The following is a 6,534-nucleotide window of genomic DNA, read 5'->3' as shown; positions in this document are numbered from 1 at the left end:
AAATGGGCTAAATGCCCCAATCAAAAGACACAGGGTATCAGAATGGATTTATAAAAAAAAAAAAATCAATATGCTGCCTACAAGAAACTCATTTTAGCCCCGAAGACATCTCCAGATTTAAAGTGAGGGGGTGGAAAACAAATTACCATGCTAATGAACATCAGAAGAAAGCTAGGGTGGCAATCCTTATATCAGATCAATTCGATTTTAAGCTAAAGACCATAATAAGAGATGAGGGAGGACACTATATCATACTCAAAGGGTCTGTCCAACAAGAAGATCTAACAATTTTCAAGATCCCTAACATGGGAGCAGCCACCTATATAAACCAATTAATAACAAAATCAAAGAAACACATTGACAACAATACAGTAATAGTAGGGGACTTTAACACTCCCCTCACTGAATTGGACAGACCAATCCAAGCAAAAGATCAAAAAGGAAATAAAGGCCTTAAATGACACACTGGACCAGATGGATATCACAGATCTATTCAGAACATTCCATCCCAAAGCAACAGAATACCCATTCTTCTCTAGCGCACATGGAATATTCTCCAGAATGGATCACATCCTGGGTCATAAATCAGGTCTCAACTGGTATCAAAAGATTGGGATCATTCCCTGCATATTTTCAGACCACAATGCTCTGAAGCTAGAACTCAATCACAATTTGGAAAGAACCCAATACGTGGAGACTAAACAGCACCCTCCTAAAGAATGAATGGGCCAACCAGGAAAATAAAGAAAAATTGAAAAAAATCAAGTAAACAAATGATAATGAAAATGGAATGGTTCAAAATCTGTGGGACAGAGCAAAGGCAGTCCTGAGAGGAAAATATATAACAGTACAAGCCTTTCTCAAGAAACAATAAAGGTCTCAAATACACAACCTAACCCTACATCTAAAGGAGTTGGAGAAAGAAAAAAAAAAAGAAAGCCTAAACCCAGCAGGAGAAGAGAAATCATAAAGATCAGAGCAGAAATCAATGAAATAGAAACCCAAAAAAATAAAATAAAACAATAGAACAAATCAATGAAACTGGTTTGTTATAAGGACCTGGTTCGTTATAAGAATTAGTAAGATTGATAAACCCCTGGCCAGACATATCAAAAAGAAAAGAGAAAGGACCCAAATAAATAAAATCATGAATGAAAGAGGAAAGATCACAACCAACACCAAAGAAATACAAACAATTATAAGAACATACTATGAGCAACTCTACGCCAACAAATTTGAAAATCTGGAAGAAATGGATGCATTTCTAGAGACATATAAACTACCACAACTGAACCAGGAAGAGATATAAAACCTGTACAGACCCATAACCAGTAAGGAGATTGAAAGAGTCATCAAAAATCTCCAAACAGGGGCGCCTGGGTGGCTCAGTGGTTAAGCCGCTGCCTTCGGCTCAGGTCATGATCTCAGGGTCCTGGGATCGAGTCCCGCATCGGGCTCTCTGCTCAGCAGGGAGCCTGCTTCCTCCTCTCTCTCTCTCTCTCTGCCTGTCTCTCTGCCTACTTGTGATTTCTCCCTGTCAAATAAATAAATAAAATCTTTAAAAAAAAAAAAAATCTCCAAACAGGGGCGCCTGGGTGGCTCAGTGGGTTAAAGCCTCTGCCTTCGGCTCAGGTCATGATCTCAGGGTCCTGGGATCGAGCCCCGCACGGCACTCCCTGCTCAGCAGGGAGATTGCTTCCCTTCCTCTCTGCCTGCCTCTCTGCCTACTTGTGATCTCTCTCTCTCTCTCTCTCTCTCTCTCAAATAAATAAATAAAATCTTAAAAGAAAAAAATCTCCAAACAAACAAAAACCCAGGGCCAGGTGGCTTCCCGGGGGAATTCTACCAAACATTTAAAGAAGAATTAATCCCTATTCTCCTGAAACTGTTCCAAAAAATAGAAATGGAAGGGAAACTTCCAAACTCATTTTATGAGGCCAGCATCACCTTGATCCCAAAACCAGACAAGGATCCCCTCAAAAAAGAGAATTACAGACCAATATCCTTGATGAACACAGATGCGAAAATTCTCACCAAAATACTAGCCAATAGGATCCAACAGTACATCAAAAGGATTATTCACCATGACCAAGTGGGATTTCTTCCAGGGCTGCAAGTTTGGTTCAACATCCACAAATCAATCAATGTGTTACAATACATTAATAAAAGAAAGAATAAGAACCATATGATACTCTCACGGGCGCCTGGGTGGCTCAGTGGGTTAAGCCACTGCTTTCGGCTCAGGTCATGATCTCAGGGTCCTGGGATCTAGTCCCGAATCGGGCTCGCTGCTCAGCGGGGAGCCTGCTTCCCTCTCTCTCTCTCTCTGCCTGCCTCTCCATCTACTTGTGATTTCTCTCTGTCAAATAAATAAATAAATAAAATCTTTAAAAGAACCATATGATACTCTCAATAGATGCTGAAAAAGCATTTGACAAAGTACAGCATCCCTTCCTGATCAAAATTCTTCAAAGTGTAGGGATAGAGGGCACATACCTCAATATTTTCAAAGCTATCTATGAAAAACCTACAACAAATATCAGTCTCAATGGAGAAAAACTGAAAGCTTTCTTCTAAGATCAGGAACATGGCAGGGATGTCTATTATCACCACTACTATTCAACACAGTACTAGAAGTCCTAGCCTCAGCCATCAGACAACAAAAAGAAATTAAAGGCATCCAAACCGGCAAAGAAGAAGTCAAACTACCACTCTTTGCAGATGATATGATACTTTATGTGGAAAACCCAGAATACTCCACTCCAAAACTGCTAGAACTTGTACAGAAATTCAGTAAAGTGTCAGGGTATAAAATCAATGCACAGAAATCGGTTGCATTTCTCTACTGCAACAACAAGACAGAAGAAAGCGAAATTAAGGAGTCAATCCCATTTACAATTACACCCAAATCATAAGATACCTAGGAATAAATCTAACCAAAGGGGCAAAGAATCTATACTCAGAAAACTATAAAGTACTCATGAAAGAAATTGAGGAAGACACAAAGAAATGGAAAAATGTTCCATGCTCCTGGATTTGAAGAATAAATATTGTGAAAATGTCTATGCTACCTAAAGCAATCTACATATTTAATGCAATTCCTATCAAAGTACCATCCATCTTTTTCAAAGAAATGGAACAAATAATTTTAAAATTTATATGGAACTAGAAAAGACCTTGAATAGCCAAAGGGATATTGAAAAAGAAAGCCAAAGATGGTGGCATCACAATTCCGGACTTCAAGCTCTATTACAAAGCTGTCATCATCAAGACAGCATGGTACTGGCACAAAAACAGACACATAGATCAATGGAACAGAATAGAGAGCCCAGAAATAGACCCTCAACTCTATGGTCAACTAATCTTTGACAAAGCAGGAAAGAATGTCCAATGGAAAAAAGACAGCCTCTTCAATAAATGGTGTTGGGAAAATTGGGCAGCCACGTGCAGAAAAATGAAATTGGACCATTTTCTTACACCACACATGAAAATAAACTCAAAATGGATGAAGGACCTCAATGTGACAAAGGAACCCATCAAAATCCTTGAGGAGAACACAGGCAGCAACCTCTTTGACCTCAGCCGCAGCAACGTCTTCCTAGGAACATCGCCAAAGGCAATGGAAGCAAGGGCAAAAATGAACTATTGGGATTTCATCAAGATCAAAAGCTTTGGGGGGGGTTGTTTTTTTTTTAAATATTTTATTCATTTATTTTGACAGAGAGAAAGATCACAAGTAGACAGAGAGGCAGGCAGAGAGAGAGGGGAAGCAGGCTTCCTGCTGAGCAGAAAGCCTGATGCGGGGCTCAGTCCCAGGACCCCGAGATCACGACCTGAGCTGAAGGCAGAGGCTTTAACCCACTGAGCCACCCAGGCACCCCAAGATCAAAAGCTTTTGCACAGCAAAGGAAACAGTTAACAAAACCAAAAGACAACTGACAGAATGGGAGAAGATATTTGCAAATGACATATCAGATAAAGGGCTAGTGTCCAAAATCTATAAAGAACTTAGCAAACTCAACACCCAAAGAACAAATAATCCAATAAAGAAATGGGCAGAGAAAAAAAAAAAAAAGAAAAGAAAAGAAATGGGCAGAGGGCATAAACAGACATTTCTGCAAAGAAGACATCCAAATGGCCAACAGACACATGAAGATATGCTCCACAGCACTCGGCATCAGGGAAATACAAATCAAAACCACAGTGAGATACCACCTCGCGCCAGTCAGAATGGCTAAAATTAACGTCAGGAAATGACAGATGCTGGCGAGGATGCGGAGAAAGAGGAACCCTCCTACACTGTTGGTGGGAATGCAAGCTGGTGCAATCACTCTAGAAAACAGCATGGAGGCTCCTCAAAAAGTTGAAAATAGAGCTACCCTATGACCCAGCAATCGCACTACTGGGTATTTACCCTAAAGATACAAACATAGTGATCCAGAAGGGCACGTGCACCCGATATTTATAGCAGCAACGTCCACAATAGCCAAACAATGGAAAGAACATAGATGTCCATCAACAGATGAATGGATAAAGAAGATGTGGTATATATACAATGGAATACTATGCAGCCATCAAAAGAAATGAAATATTGCCATTTGCGATGACGTAGATGGAACTAGAGGGTATTATGCTTAGCGAAATAAGTCAATTGGAGAAAGACAACTATCATCTGATCTCCCTGATATGAGGAAGTGGAGATGCAACATGGGGGGTTTCAGGGGTAGGAAAAGAATAAATGAAACAAGATGGGATTGAGAGGGAGACAAACCATAAGTGACTCTTAATCTCACAAAACAAACTGAGGGTTTCTGGGGGTAGGGGGGTCAGGAGAGGGGGGTGGGGGTTATGGACATTGGGGAGGGTATGTGCTATGGTGAGTTCTGTGAAGTGTGTAAAACTGGCGATTCACAGACCTGTACCTCTGGGGATAAAAATACATTATATGTTTATTAAAAAAGAAAAAAAAACTTAAAACAAAAAAGACAAGCAACCTGCTGCAGCCACTCTGGGAAACAGTATGGAAGGTCTCAAGGTGTTAAACGTAGAGCTGTCTTGGGATCCAGCAACCACACTACTGGGTGTTAGTCCAAAGCATATGAAAACAGTAACTCAAAACATACACACACCCCTATGTTGCTTGCAGCATTATTTACAAGATCACAATATGGAAGCAACCCAAGTGTCTGTGGATAAAGTGCTAAATGAGATGACAGATGTGTACATGCACACACACACACACAAACACACACAGTGGAATATTATTCAGCCATAAAAAGAGTGAAATCTTGCCATTTGCAGCCACGTGGATGGATGTAGAGAGGATTATCCTAAGTGAAATCAGTCAGTCAGGGGCGCCTGGGTGGCTCAGTGGGTTAAGCCACTGCTTTCGGCTCAGGTCATGATCTCAGGGTCCTGGGATCGAGTCCCGCATCGGGCTCTCTGCTCAGCAGGGAGCCTGCTTCCTCCTCTCTCTCTCTCTCTCTCTGCCTGCCTCTCTGCCTACTTGTGATCTCTCTCTGTCAAATAAATAAATAAAATCTTTAAAAAAAAATAAAAATTAAAAAAAAAAAAGAAAGAAATCAGTCAGTCAGAGAAAGACAATACCATAGGATGTCACTCTTGTGTATAAATAAAGGAGTGTCTATGCTGCCCAGAACCATCTACACATTCAAGACCATCCCTATCAAAATCCCATCAACATTTTTCACAGAGCTGGAACAAACAATCCTAAAATTTTTATGGAACCAGAAAAGGCCTCAAAACACCAGGGGAATGTTGGAAAAGAAAACCAAAGATAGGGCATCACAATGACTGACTTCAAGCTATATTAGAAAGCTGTGATCATCAAGACAGCATGGTATTGGCACAAAAAACAGACATATAGATCAATGGAACAGAATAGAGAGCCCAGAAATGGACCCTCAACTTTATGGTCAACTAATCTTCGACAAAGCAGGAAAGAATGTCCAATGCAAAACAGACAGTCTCTTCAAAAAATGGTGTTGGGAAAATTGGACAGCCATATGCAGAAGGATGAAACTGAATGAACCATTTCTTTACACCACACACAAAAATGGACTCAAAATGGATGAAAGATCTAAATGTGAGACAGAAATCCATCAAAATCCTAGAGGAAAACACATGCAGCAACGTCTTCCACATTGGCCACAGAAACTTCTTCCAAGACACATCTCTAAAGGCAAGGGAAACAAAAATAAAAATGAACTATTGGGCCTTCATCAAGACAAAACTTCTGCAGAGCAAAGGAAACAGTCAACAAAACTAAAAGGTAATCTATGGAATAGGAGAAGACGTTTGCAAATGACACTAGAGATAAAGGGCTTGTATCCAAAATCTATAACGAACTTCTCAAACTCAACACCAAAAGAACAAATAATCCTGTCAAGATATGGCCAGAAGACATGAACAGACACTTCTCCAAAGAAGACACACAAATGACCAACACACATGAACAAATCCTCCACATCACTTGCCATCAGAAATATACAAATCAAAGCCACAATGAGATAC

The sequence above is a fragment of the Mustela putorius genome, unplaced genomic scaffold (assembly GCF_011764305.1).
Source record: "Mustela putorius furo isolate JIRA1106 unplaced genomic scaffold, ASM1176430v1.1 tig00000174_pilon_pilon_pilon, whole genome shotgun sequence".
Classification (NCBI taxonomy): Eukaryota; Metazoa; Chordata; class Mammalia; order Carnivora; family Mustelidae; genus Mustela; species Mustela putorius.
This window is presented reverse-complemented; position numbering follows the sequence as displayed.